This window comes from Acomys minous, assembly GCF_964271855.1.
Source record: "Acomys minous genome assembly, chromosome: 16".
Lineage (NCBI taxonomy): Eukaryota > Metazoa > Chordata > Mammalia > Rodentia > Muridae > Acomys > Acomys minous.
The window spans coordinates 81,071,481-81,086,636 of NC_140498.1; the positions used below are offsets into that span (position 1 = coordinate 81,071,481).

Consider the following 15,156-nt stretch of genomic DNA (forward strand, 5'->3'; position numbering starts at 1 on the left):
CATACTCAGCGGTGTTCCTTATCAGAACAGGCAGGGTTATTCTTTTCAGTTGGTGTGTAGTGTTGTATGGGGGCAAATGTACTATTATTTGTTTTACCAGTCCCCCTACTAGGCTACATTTTGCTAGTTTGCACCCCCTCCCAAAATATAGCTATTTGTCCATGTCCTTTCCTGCACATAGAAGCCTCTCTGCCTAATGAATGCTTAGAGATAGAGCAGGGGATGAGACATATATTATCCAGTTACCTAATATTGCTGCATCATCCCATAAGGAAAAGCTTTCAATATGGGAAGAACTTCCTCCTCCTTAAGATATGCAGGTGAGGCCCCCCAGCTTCCTATCATACGGAAGTCTCTGTGTATTTCCCTTTTACATTTTGGTCCATCCCTAAAGCACAAGAGCAGAACATGAGGATACAGGACCTGTACTGTGCCATGAAAGCAGTCCAGGGCACTCCCATCCACTCTCCATCTTCTGAGTCCTCCTGGACTCTGGGGATGAGTGAGTACAAAACAGTAAGCATGGCAGAGCAACGGTGCCTATGAGCGCCAGGCTGGCTGTACCTCAGCAGCCTCCAGAAAAGTAAACTGCTGTCTTATTTAAGCCACTATTATTTTTTGGTCTGTGCTCTAACAGCTGAAACTTCATCCTGAGTGATCTACTCCTTACCTGTCACCCGCACAGCGGGGGAAGAAGGATGGGAGCGGACTTCGTTATCCTAGGCTCTGGACGGGCTGCCAGACTCTCGCCAGATTTATGAGAAAGAAGGGCAGAGAGTGAAATAGCAATTGGAGGGATTTGCAGCTTAGCAGCGTACTGACAGAAGTGATGGGTAATTGGTAAAAAGAGGGATCTTGCATGGCGGCTGAATCGGAAGGAGCTTTCATGGAAGAAAGTAGGCAGAGAAGGTCTGCATCCGTGAGGCTGTTTCAGGCCGATTCTTGCTGATCCTGTGTCCAAGGAACACTGTGGTGTGGCTTGGGGGGGGGTTGCGTTTTCTCAACCCAGACTCACAGACGACAGGGGACCAACAGAAGTCCGTTTTGTCCCAGATACCTTATTGATAAGGAGATATAAGCAAAGAGGAAGGGGCTTGATGTGAAAGGCAGAAACAGAAAGTAAAACCAGCAGTGCAATAGTGGAGTACTGAAGGAAGCAATTCACAGAGAGATGAAGGGAAAGTGAAAAGGCCTCTCTTGGCCAAATATAACTGATAGGTATAAAAATACAACAGAGACGGAAGGACAGATGCAAGAAAGCTCAGAGATTGGGAAAGGGTGGCGTGGGTGAGGTGGGGTGAGGTGAAGAGATGGCTCATCAGTTAGAAGCACTTCCTGGTCTTTAGATGGATCCAAGTTTGGGTCTCAGCACCCACATTACAGCTCACAACTATCTGTAGCTCTAGCTCCAGGGGATATGCGCCCCCTTCTGGGCCTCCACAGGCACTGCACTCACAGATATATACACCAACACAGATAAACACATATTACATCATTAAAATAAAGTAAATCTTTAAAAAAAAGAAAAGAAAAAAGAAACCTTAGAAGGGAGGGGGCATTTAATTCTGTCTTGAGAGAGATCAAAGCCAATGAAGTTCAGAAAATCATTATATTTAATCTAAAAGTACAGGGGTAATCTAGGTGTTTAGAAATACTGGGCCCCACTAATCTCCATTCTCAGATACTTTACCCTGTTATTATTGTGCAAGCCAACTGGTGGGAGTGGAGTGATACCTTTGTACTTAGAGGCAAAATCATCTGCCTACTGGGCTAGGCATGGTGGTATGTTCACCTAGGACCTGCATGCTACCTTGCAACTACATGGAACGCTAGTTTCAGAGGATCTGATGGCCTCTCTTAGCCTCTATTGGCAGCCGCCTGTATGTACACACACACACACAGCTGCACATAAGCTAAATTAAAATTAATACTGAAATTTTTTAAAGCCCTTTAATTCTGAAGCTATGATATCACCCATACAAATTCCCAATGGACTCTTGATCAGAAATGCATTGTATTGATACATTCCTTGTGTAAAAGTGACAATATTAGTATGCATTTTTCTATTCTGCCAGTCACATCCACACTGAAAACAAAGAACCTGGTTACAGTCTCAATATGAATAATTCTGGGGACATTCGATGTACAATAAAAACTAAAGAAATCATCTTAAGAGTTGAGCTTGCAAGTCCACCTCATCAAATACCAAAATTCACAAGTCATTTGTACATTTAAAAAAAATTGCTGGAGTCAGCTTCTTTTTTTTTTTTTTGGTTTTTCGAGACAGGGTCTCTGTGTTAGCTTTGGCTGTCCTGGACTCACTTTGTAGACCAGGCTGGCCTCGAACTCACAGCGATCCGCCCGCCTCTGCCTCCCGAGTGCTGGGATTAAAGGCGTGCGCCACCACGCCCGGCTTGGAGTCAGCTTCTAATGTATCCATTATCAGTGGAGTGGGTCAGTGACAGCTAATAACAGAAGAGACAGGGGACATGGGCCAGCGTGTGCTGAGTGTTAGCAAGTCCTCTGCTGGCTATGCCATGGTTCTGTTCTCAAATGTCTAGAAACATGCTGATTTGGGGCAGGCACTTATTTATTCATTTCCTCTTTTTGCAGATTCTGAATTATGGTCCTAAAATGAGCCAACAGTAATAATGCTTTCTTCTTGTCTTTCTGAAACCCCATCTTTACTATGTAAACATGAGATGCCATGAACCAGGAGGGATACATCTAGTCTCTCCTTCTAGTCTGGTCCATGCCTTTTGCTAAAGTGATGGCAATATTTTGTCTGGCTTGAGCTTGTATAGGTATTACGGATAATGGTACAACCACTGTCAGTACAACCACTGTGTAAAACTTCCTTCCTGTGTCCAGAAAGCACTGTTGCACGTCTCTGACTTTTTACAGTCTTTCTGTCCCCTCTTCTGAGATAATTGGGAGCCTTGGGAGGAGGGTGTGAGGGAAGATGGGTGTGAAATCCCACCACTACCTGAGTAGCTACTGGCATGTGGTCGCTGCTAAGGAAGGGAGAATTGGACCACATGCTCTAGTGTAAATGGGCAGGATGAATTGGATTCAGTGGACTTTAAAAAGAGAAGACACGCTGGAGGGGGGGGTGGCGCACACCTTTAATTCCAGCACTTAGGAGGCAAAGGCAGGTGGATCCCTGTGAGTTCAAGGCCAGCCTGGTCTACAATGTGAGTCCAGGACGGCCAAGGCTACACAGAGAACCCCTGTCTCGAACCACCCGCCCCCCCCAAAAAAAGAAGAGAAGACACAAAGTTAAGAGGTGTGCTGGCTATTCATCTGTCAACTTATCATAAGCCAGAGTCATCTGGGAAGAGAAACTCTCAACTGAGAAAATGTCTACATGAGATTATCTTGTAAGCAGCTTTGTGAGACATTTTCTTGATTAATGATTGATGTGGGAGGGCCCCAGCCCACTGTGGGTGGTACCATTCCTGAGCAAGCGGTCCTGGCTTCTATAAGAAGTCAGGCTGAGCAAAGTACCAGGGTGTGTGTGTGTGTGTGTGTGTGTGTGTGTGTGTAGCCAATAAACAGCACTCCTCCATGGCCTTTGCTCCAGCTCCTGTCCTGATTTCCCTCAGTAATGGACTGTAGTCAGAACATGTAATTCAAATAAAACCCTTCCCTCCCCAAGTTGGTTTTTTGTTTTGTTTTGTTTTGTTTTGTTTTGTTTTGTTTTTTGTTTTTTTGGTCATGGTCTTTACCACAGCATTGTGGAAGGTAGGGTAAACATGATCAAAATCCAATTATTTAAAAATTAAGGGGGCAGGAGTGATGATGGTAGCTTGAACATCTCCTTTTATGACATGTTCACAGCATTCAGCTTCCTCTTTAATTAGTTGTGACTGAACTTTCGGCTATTTTGTTGAGCTCTTTTTCCTACCTCCCTATACCACCCCTATCCCTTCCAACTGCCCCCAAATACTAGGTATGAGAAAAAAAAAAGGTTAGAGGGGAAAAGAGGCATCGATATCATTAGACTACTTCCAGCTAATTAGGGACTTTGAGTTCCTTGGGGCAGGTTTGATCTTCGTTGGCAGGATATCTCCAACCAGCAATCAGCAGTTCAGCAAACAGCAACAGAGGCAGGGGGAGCAACATTTGTAGGGGCTCCGGCATTTTTATATCCTCTGAAGAGTCCAAGAGTCTCCAGAATTCCCAACACAAACTATCCTCAGCTAGAAAAATCACATCCTGCCAGAGCTGAAGATGCGTCATAGTCACCTGCTGTGGACAATCTGAAGCAACCCTGTATCCCACACTTGGCATTAAAACAAAGCCACACTCACACAACATGTCTGTGTTTTTAAAGAAACCAAAATTCTCCCTACAGTTATTAACATCATAGTAATCAAGTGACACCCTATTGAGCCGACATTGATCCAGTCACTGTATTGGCAGCCGTTTACCCAACCCTCAGATCTGTAGTCAATGCCACTGTTACTTTCTTTGTTGTCTTCAAGGACATGGAGCCATGTGATATTTAAGTGGACTTCCCAGGGGTGGCTCTGGGTTTAAAGTAAGGTGCTGCCCCCATGCATGGCTCTGTTCACATCACACAGGCTTGTTACTAGATCTCAGAGATGCTCTTAGACAGTTTATTTACCTCTGCCAGCTGTGGTTTCTCGACATGTGAGCTACTCAGCATAACTGGATATCGGGAGAAGTCACCCAATGCTCTCTCCCACAATCCTCTGTAACATCTTAGTGAGGTGATGTCTGTCACTGGAACCATGCAAGGTCTTCGGGACATGGTATGAAAACAAGTGCCAATGAGCCTTGTGTGGTAGTTGATCTTGACTGTTGCTTTGGCAGCATCTAGAGTCATGTAGGAGGCACACCTCTGAGAATATCTACGGGGCATTATCTAGATTGGGGTATTTGAAGTGGGAAGACTCAATCTGAATATCCAGCGAGTGGGCTGGGGTCCTGGACTGAATAAAAGGGAGACAGTGAACTGAGCCCCAGCATTTATCTCTCTCTCTGCTTCCTGACTGTGGTTGCCATGTGAGTACCGGCTTCATGCTCCTGCCGCCATGCCTTCCCGCCGTGATGGTCTTTATCTGCAAAATATGAGCCAAAATAACCTTTCCTACTTAAGTTGCTTTTGTCAGGTGTTTTTGTCACAGTAACAAGAAATAACTAATATTCCTGGTCTTTTTGACCAGTGAGGCCATCCTCTATGGGTCATTAGACTAGTCAGGACATGTTCTGAATGGATGATGGAGATATAGAGAAGATGACCAGTCCTGTCTTGGGGCTTGGCTCGTGCAAGCCAGGTACCTAAAGCTAGGATTTGCAGTCAAGTAATGCCTACCCATTAGTGAGCTGTCTCTCTAGCCCCAAACTCACTTTTCTGAATAGTGCAAGTGTCAAGAAAAGTGTGTTAGTTGGATTTCCATCACTGTGACAAAATGCCTGAGATGATTAAGTTAAAAGATGAAAAGGTTTATTTTAGCCAACGGCTTCAGAAGTCTTAGTCCATTGCTGCCCGGCCCTAACTCTTTAGGACTGGACTGAGGCCGAATAGCATACCATGAGTGTCTTCCAGAGGAAACCACTCAGTTCATGGTATTTGTGTAGCAAAGATGGTGTTGGGGGGAAGGTGGGGAGGGACCTAGATACAAATATTATGTTCAAGGGCATACTCCAATGACATAACTTCCTTCCCTCACCTCTATCATCTTCCTGTGGTACTCACCAAGGGACTGTGGTAATTTCAAGTGAAAAATTGCCACAACCTAGAATCAGTCAGTCACCTGAGAAGAAAGTCTCAATTGAGGGATGTTGTTGTTGTTGATGATGATGATGTTGTTGTTTTTCTCAGCATATTTGTCTGTTGGGGACTGTCCTGATTGTTAATTTATTACAGAAAGACACTGCTCACTGTGGGCAACACCATTCTCTAGACAAGGGATCCCGAAATGCCTAGAACAGGAGAAAGCTACACAAAAGTCAGAAGGCAGTAAGGCTTTTCTCTCTGCCTTGGACTGTAGATGTCATGTGACTGGCTGCTTGAGTTCCTGCCTTGGCTTCCCCTCTAGCCTGGGCTGTAGCCTGGAATTAAACCCTTCCCTCCCTGATGTTGCATTTCATTGTTCATCAAATGGTAACAAAGGTGAAAGTAGGACAGGAATGAAGTTTTAACACCATGGGCTTCCGGGGTGCCTTTAAGATCCAAACAGTGGCAGAGAGCATACTTGCAAACAAGAGTCCCTCTAAGTCAGCCAGTCTGCATTGAACTCCGCAGCTACGTAGAAAGAAAGAAAAAAATCAATAGGGACAAGAGAAAATTTATTAAAATTCATGTTCATAATCAACTAGAAACACAGATTGCCTTGGGGGAATAAGAACCAGAGTAGGGCTGGGGCTACTGAGAGGCTCAGTGGGTGAAGGCACTTGCTCTCAAATTTGCAGGCCTGGGTTCAATCCCCGGAGTTTACTAGAAGGAGAGATCCAGCTGCAGCAAGTTATCCTCTGACCTCCACACATGTGCTGTGTGGCATGAGCGTTGTCTGCGACCTTTGAGAACCCAGTGACCTTTTGCCCTGGGTCCTGTAGTACAATACTCAGTGACAGATGGATGCAGTCAGTATGAGACCCCTGACATCCCCTTCTCTCTGAGGCCACTGCACACCCTGGTGTTCCTTCTCCAGCCTGCCGTCCTCTTTATTTTCTTTGTCACCTGGTTTCTAGTCCATCCCTGCTGCAGTTTGAGTGCTGTAGGTGCCATGGGCCAGGTTCCATGTCCACAGCTCCCTCCCGCAAGAAGGGATATTTGTCCTTGCCCTCACTATTGCTATAGGTAGAGTGATTCACAAACTGGAGGCACAGATGCCAGGCTATTTGGGATGTAGTCACTGATTTTCTGCAGGTGTACAGGTCTCTAATGCCCACATCCATCCAGAGATGATCACTGTATCTATCATCCTGGAACTGTCTTGGTGCTGTCATTCATCTTTTAAAGTTTCTCCTTCTCTCTCTCTGTTCCCTAAAGGGCTGCGAACCAACTCTCTGCTTCTCAACGTTTTGTAGTTGCTGAAGAAACTATTGATCAGACAGGGTGACTTAACACCACCCCCAGGGGCTGGGGAAGCTGGTTCAGTGGATAGAGCGCTTGTCACTCAAGTGTGTATGTAGATCAACGTTTCTATTCCTAAAACCTACAGAAAGATGTTTGAGGGGCTGCTTTTTAAATGTCTTAATGTACACAACCTTATGGAATTCCCTCCTCATTTTTTTGGCATTCTGTCAGCCCTTGTTTGTTTGGTACGTGTGATCCCTTAGGGAGGAGAGAAACCTCAGACCGGGTGGTGATGCTTGGTGAGGTTTTCCTTATGTTCTCCTGCTCTGTGGAATGCAGGACTTTAACGAGGACCTTCTTCTGTCCCTGACTGCTCCAAGACAAGGTAATGGGTGTGACATTTGACCCTCCTCTTTCCCTGGCCACTGCGGGTCAGCATAGTGAGCATCGGTTCAAACCCCTTAGAGTGTCTTCTGCTCAGCACACTGCTGCTCACTTCACGGATGTCCCCTGGCTTCACCTCTATGGAAAACAGAAATACAAATACAAATCCTGGCCCATGTGACGTTTGGATTTCATTAGGGTTTTTTTTTTGTTGTTTTTAAATTGGGGTGTTTAGGTGCTCCCAAAAGAGTTTATTTCATAATGGAGGGGGTCCCTTCTATATTTTCCCAATTCAAAAAAAAAATTCCCCTAGGACAGATGTTGAAGCCCTAAGCCATATACACCCATGACAAAAACTCTACTACTGGCCTACATGCCTACCCCCTCAATAACTTATTTTTATTTTATTTTATTACAGTGTGTGTGTGTGTGTGTGTGTGTGTGTGTGTGTGTGTGTGTGTGTGTGTTCCATCCTTTCACCCTGTGGGTTCTGGGATTTGAACTTGGATTGTCAGACTCAGCAGCAACCTCCTGTACCTGGGGAGCCACCTCACCTGCCCAACCCTCCCCCAGTATTTTCTTGTAAGCACTTTGGACAGGGAGTCATGCTGATCAGAATTGTGTTCTTGGCTTACAAAGCCCAGTTCTGGCTTCCGCTCCTAGCCTTCCACCCACATCTGCAGCATGTGGCAACCGAGTCTCCCTTCTGTGCATCTATTAATCCACTTTATTTATTTATTTATTTTTTATATACTTCAAAGTAACCTGCAAATGTAAGTGCACTCGAGGCAAATTCTCTAGCTCGCATCTCATTAACTAGACTTCAGTCTTTCTCTTCAGCTCTTAGTGTAAAATGGCCACAGAATGGGCTGCAGAAGCCTTAAATCTGGAGGCAGATCATTGCACAGCCCCCATGAGGTCCCATTGTGTCCCTTCCCAATCAATTTCTGTGCTTTTGATAGCTGCCCGGGAAATCACTGTTCCTTTTAAATTAGTATAGCTATTTTATTAATTCTTTGCACGCGCGTCATACATATAATATGTTCTGATCATATTTACTCCAACTCCTCCTCCTAAATCCTTCTGGACACACCTTAACATCTACCCGCATTGTCCACCCCTCCTAGTTTCATGTCCTCTTTTTTGTTTTCATTTTTTTAAAATAAGTAATCAAATCCAATTTATGCTGCCCATGTACTTCTAGGTATGAGGTTATCCACTGGAGTGTGATTGACCTATCAGGGGTCATACACTTAAAGAAAACTGAGTCTCCTTTCCCTAGAAGCCATCAGCCCTCTATAGCTCCTCAGTTATGGATGAGGGAGCTCATAACTGCCTGGTGCTGTGCAGGCCACCACCACTGCTATCAATTCATAAATGGAGTGGCCCTGTTGTGTCCAGAGGACACCATTTCACCCTGTTTCTACTGTCTCCTACTCTGCAGTGTCATTGTCCTTCTTTTAAATCACAAGATGGATTTTCTTTGTTTCTTTGTGTGTGTGTGTGTGTGTGTGTGTGTGTGTGTGTGTGTGTGTATGTGTGTGCCATTTTGGTGTTTGCTGTTATTGTTATTTTGAGACAGTGTCTCTCTACATGGCCCAGACTGGTCTCAAACTCTTGATAACCTTCCGTCCTCAACATCCCTCCCCATCAAATTCTCGGGTTACAGGTTTGTGTCACCAACCCAGCTTCTGCAAGCATTGTATAGAGGGAGTCTTATAACTAATATATGTTCTTTGGTGCACCACTTCTTTGTGAAACGGTGTCAGGGACCCACTCCTATAGTTACGTATGTCAGCTGCTCATTCTCTTTCTTGGTGATTTACTATTGCTTAAACCATATCATTTAGCCTTTACCAGCTTTTCTTTGGTAGAGCTCTGAGTGGTTTCTAGGTCTGGGATTTTACAAAGAAAAGTCATTGTGAATATTTGAATAAAAGTCTGCATATGAATAGTACTTATGACCTCTCAAGAAGCATAATCTATCCTTATACCTTTATTTTTAGGGTTGGTTGGAGGGGAAGCAGGGTTTCATGTAGCCCAGGCTGGCCTAAATTCACTCAGTAGCCAAGGATGACCTTGAACTTCTGATCTTCCTGCCTCTACATTCTGAGTGCTAGGATTATAGACATGTACTACCAGGTTCTGATTGTGGGGTATTGTGGATGGACCCCAGGGCTTTGTGCATGTTAAACAAGCACCTGTGGCAACTAAGCCACATTCACACACAGCTTCCCAAGTTATTTATTTCCTTAAAGCGTTGGTGGAGGACTTGAACTTGGGGCTTGGAGTTGGAAGTCTCTGGCAGTCTCTAGTCCACCCTGCGAGAGTCCCTTGGCATTCCTAGGATATCTTTTGCCAGGTACTCAGCAGTCAGAGTTGCTGGCGGATGTTAGTAACTGTTACCTGGGCAACAGAATCCCAAGCTCCCATTCTTCCAAGATGGGTCAGGGTTAAGTCTAGCTTGTCTATGCTGAAAGGGGCCAGAAGCTTTCGTCTCAAGGGATTTGTGTCCTGCAGAATTTTTTCTGTTGCCCTTTTCTCTTTCATTCTCCCCAGCTGTATCATGGACCATCCCAGTGCTAAAGCTGGCAAGCTGGCTAGAACTGGATCCCTTAAAAGGAGAACTGACATCCCCAGGCACTGTTACATCTCTATGGCTCATGGCCGCCCCTGAAATGTGTCTGCTCAGCACCTCCCCTGCACACCCTAGTCCCATCAGACTAACTCATTTTTATATTTATAGCCTATTATAAATATTCCAAGAAATCGCTTTCACAAATGTGTTCATAAAGCCTTTGCAACATCCGATACCTCCGCTGGCTGAGATAACCCTGCTCTCAAGCAAAGTGTGTGAAAGCAGGAGGCGCCAAGAAACATTTGCTTTTTAAAAATCAATTTGACTCAATCTTCTTTTACTTTCCATTGGGCTAATTTAAAAGAGAAAATATTTCAACAACACTAAATTGCTTTCCCCCAGAATCACAGCACAAATATCTAGGGGGTGATTATAAATTGGTTCTCTGTATCGGGGGTCCCTGCCTGTGTTTTCAAGCATTTTAAAATCCCCCCATTTTCCTAAATGCACAGAATTTTCTCTTTGTATTATTCCCTAAGCAATATGGAATAACAGCAAATTACACATCACACTGTCATTGTATTATAAGGTACCGTACGTCATGTAGACATGCCTGGATGCTCACTGGGTAGGAGTGGGGGGATCCAAGCGGCTTCTATTACATACATTATCTAAGACTTGAACTTGATAGATTTGGATAGTTGTGTGTTGAGGAGGGTCCAGAAACCGACTCCCCACAGATACTCTGTTTCAAAGTGGGTGCCACGTGGCTGGTTCCCATCAGACTCTGAAATACACCCATCTGCCCTCAATGCAACCTATTTCCCATATTCCATCTTCCAGGTCCCAGAGTCAGACCCTGCCTGACACACTGTGTCCATTTGCTTGGGTGAAGCATTCCTGATAAGTTGTGACATGGAATGTCAAGCCACTTAATTCCAAAGAGGCTGCGTGCTGCTTGATGTAATTTTGGTCCTGTTCAAATGTGCACAACCTGAGTTCATGGGATGTGTTTCTGGGTCACCTCAATCAGTATGTATTCCACTCAAGGGCATCTGAGGAGCCATCAGCCACCTGTTCTCTGTCCCAGCTCTCGGTGGCCTCAGCAGTATGTGTGGCCCAAGCTCTTTGCTGCTTCCTCTTGCTGTACTTGACATCTGCCTGATGTCTCAGTTATAAGGATTAACCTCTGGAATTGTATTGTCTGAAGCCTGTACTTGGTGATGACATTTATTCTTAGCTTTTCCTCATCCATAGTGCTCTTTAAATTAAATGGGGTCAGAAGGATTGTTCACTTGGTAAGAGCACTGACTGCTCTTACAGAGGACCTGGATTCAGTTCCCACTAACTACATGAAGGCTTCAAACATGGAACTCCAGTTCCAGAGAACTGGACCCCATCTCCTGGCCTCTGGAGGTGTCAGGAATGTATGTGGTGTACAGACATGCAGACAAAACATGACCAGCCTGACCAAACTCAGGCTGGGGAGATAACTGAATCACTAAAGTGGTTCTTCCACAAGCAGGAGAGTGTCCATATGGTTCTAGAAGGCGTGTAAAATCCAAGCAAGGTACCATGCAATCCTAAACCAGCACTGAGAAGGTGAAGGAAGGTGGGTCCTTGGGGTTTGCTGGCCAAGCAGACTAGCCTCCATCGTAAGCTCTAGACCAATAGGAGACCCTCATCTCAGAAGACAAGGTAGACAGTGTCTGAGGAAACAACACTTAGAGTTGTCTTCTGGCATCTACATGCATGCACACTCACTTCATATGTGTACTTCAACACACACACACACACACACACACACACACACACACACACACAAACACAAACACACACACTTACTTAAACCTATCTCTATATATCATCCTCCTATCAGATAATGGGTAGTGTCTCTCTTCCGTTTCCCACTAGAGCAGGGATTAAGAATGGTGTCAAGTTGTTTCTAATTGGCTTTTCCACAGACTCAGGAAAAATCACTGGCCTCGGCAATGCTCATTTTTTTCAAAAGGGCCACCAAGGGCACACACAGCCATTTCTGCTGCATAGGTCTTGATCTCCCTGTGTTCTTCATGTACACTTCAAATCCCTGTTTTATTGGATCCTGAAGAGTAACTTTCAGATAGTCATGGTCGCTCTGCAGCAAGGAGAATAATTCTAGCCAGCAATACTTAGGGCAGAAAAGAACACAGCTCCCTTTGGCTAAGCTCACTTGGGATCATATATTCCCCAGTGGGTCCTAATTCTAAAGCAAGGCTGATCTCCCATCAGCACCATCCCTTCTCGCTCTGGAGGCACCTTCATTCCTGAATTGGTTTCATTTGTTGTCATATGTGGATAAAGCAACTCTCCCCCCTCCCCCCCCAGTGTAAAGGGTATGTTTCAAGTTACTGGGCCAATCTCAACATCCATTGATCTATGTTCAGAGTCAGCTTATTTGTGGTCATGTGACCTGAGGGATTTCAGGGAACATTTAAAAATATCATCTTTTAAAAAATTATTTCTATTTTATGTGTATAAATGTTTGTCTACATATGTATATGTGCACCATGTGTGTGCTCTGCTCATGGAGCCCAGAAGAGGGCATCAGAGACCCTGGAACAGAATATACAGATGGTTTCGAATCAAAATTGGGTGCTGGGTGCCAAACTCAAGTCCTCTGAAAGGCCAGCCAGTGCTCTTACTTCCCGAGCTGGCTCTATATCCCCTTTCTCTGGGATTTACCTCTTTCTTTGTATAAATGTCATTGATACTGAGGGAAGATTTGCTGATATATGTGCGTAGATGTTACCAGTATGGAATGCTGAATACAAAAAAGAGCCAGCCAGCAAGGGGGCACAGTCACCTTTCTCACCAGCCTGTGAAACAGTTTTCTAGAGCTTTGGGGAACTGAAGGACCAGAGAATATCTTGTGTTTTGAGTGTACACACTGTGTATCTTTCAAGTTTTACTATTTCACTCTTGTAATCTTCTGGCTGGTGCCTTTGACTCTTACTGTGGTCTGTGTGCCCTCCAGTCTTCAACATGAGGTTCAGCTGCTTTGTCTACTTTTGGGTCCTACTTGGATCAGAATTAGAGGTATTCACAGACAGTACATCCTGATGGTATTTTAAACCAGGAGTTAGAAACGAGGAGATCTATTTTGAAACGTCTAGTCACAGGGAGAAGAGCTTAGCCTTGTTTGGAATAAGGCATTTTCAATGGAGGGTGTGTAGAATGAGAGAAATGCCAGTGGTTAGTCAGTGGAGATGTTGGATAAGCCGGGCTCCTTAGCTGGTATTTGGCAATAACCTGAGTTAGATTCCTCCTTTATTCTATGGTCTTTGATGATCATAGTCTCAGAACAGCTCTTGGGTCCTAGTTAGATGCTCCAGGGTTTCCAGAACTGTTTAAAAATTTGAGCCCCAATCCAAATAAGAGTGCTGGGAGCCAAACCCAGGTCCCTTGAAAGAGCAACTACTGCTCTTAACCACTGAGCTGGCTCTATATGCCCCTTTTCTGGGATGTGGAGGCTATGGTCCACCAAACAAGGGCTAACCCATGGCCACAATGAACAGCATGCCGAAGGAGAAGCCCCTTCTCATACCTACTGTAGTCTCAGTAGCCACTGCGGGCATCTCTTAGCTCCATTCTGTGGCGGATCTCTCAGAAGGAGGCATGGATTCCTGGCTATGGCTTGATGAAGTCCATGTGGTCTACTTTCTCAGGTGTAAGATCTACAGCTCTGAACTGGAGCTGTGCTTTTGTTTCATGCTTGTTCTGTTTGCAAATTTAAAAATCCAAGTGAACTTGCATTGACAATTTTTAAAGTCAAATTTACTTCTTTAGCAGAAGTCTCTTACTTCTTTAGCAGAGAGATATTAAACCTAGGATGGATATTTCTCCATTTTGACGTGACCATGAATTGATCAACCATTGACTTGAATTACTTAATTATCTTAAACAGCCTGCAATAACACTATCAGAGTATTGGAAGTAAACCGTGTATTAATTGAGTTGTATGTGCACAGTGCCTCATATTAGAGTAGAAATATGTGTGAAGAATAATATTAAATTTGAATTCTATTTCAGTGTATCAAAATTAAACTTATTTTGCATCAATATACAAAATTTTATGTCAATGAATTAAAATTAACCTTAGTTGTGAGTAACAATCAAGGCCTTAAGTTGAGGGGTAGATTCAATAATCTATTTTTTGTCCTATCATCTCTACATATCTCTATACTTTCCTTCCTTTCTTTATAAACTCTATCTCCATACATTTTAGTGGCAATATATATCTATAGCCCAAGAAAGCAACCAAAAACCTACCCAACCATCCTTAAGGGAAATGGGGTGTCTTTCTCTTAAAGTTTCTTCAGGCTGATTTGAGGCGAAGAATACCTGTATGGGCCCAAATAAAATAGAAAGAAAATGGTTAAGTAAGCTAGGAATAGTATTTGTCGTACAGTCTCTAAATTTTAAGAAATTCCAGGCTTAATATAAATCCTGTGTGGGACAGTCTGAAATGCTGGACCAATTTGGATCAGGAGCCTTCTTTGAAGCTGTCTTTTTCTGATGAGGAACCACAACCAAAACACTTGGGGCTGGACCATGAAGGATGTAGGATGTCAGTGTCTCAGCATGCTGGAGGAATGAAGTCCTGTCAGGTCTGATCCAGCATCAGTGTCCAGTTCTTTTATTCTGAAACATATAGTTTCTCACAAGCATTATACAGTCCTAAAACTATGAAGGTATGAGGTGTGCAGGATGCCCAGGTCTCAGCCAGTCTCAGAGCTATTTCCATGTAGTGGGACTAGCAATATAAGTTAACTGTTTGTTCTGCAGTTTGAATTCATGTAAACATAGAGTCACTTAAGTTGGTAGTCTCTCTTTTATCCAGGTCTGTTTCATTTTGAACCCCTTTCAAAGACGAAATATAATATCACCATTAACAATGAACACACAATTATCATATTGAAATCAGAACAAGATGGTATAGTTCTAAATGTCCTTCTCTAGGCTCTATGGTGCCTGATGTATAGGCCAGGCTGCTACCTGTTTCCCGAGAAAATGCTTCCCATTTTAGAGACAAGCCCATTGCCCTGAGCAAAAGAGAAAGGCATTAAGCTTTAAATAAACTTAATATAAACTCTCATTTTATTTT

At 44.0% G+C, this 15,156-nt stretch overlaps 1 protein-coding gene across 3 annotated transcripts in view; it reads left to right on the forward strand.

The window, feature by feature from the left end:
* TMEM132D (transmembrane protein 132D) overlaps positions 1–15,156 on the forward strand; it is a 601,443-nt gene that overhangs the window by 225,785 nt on the left and 360,502 nt on the right. The window lies entirely within an intron of this gene.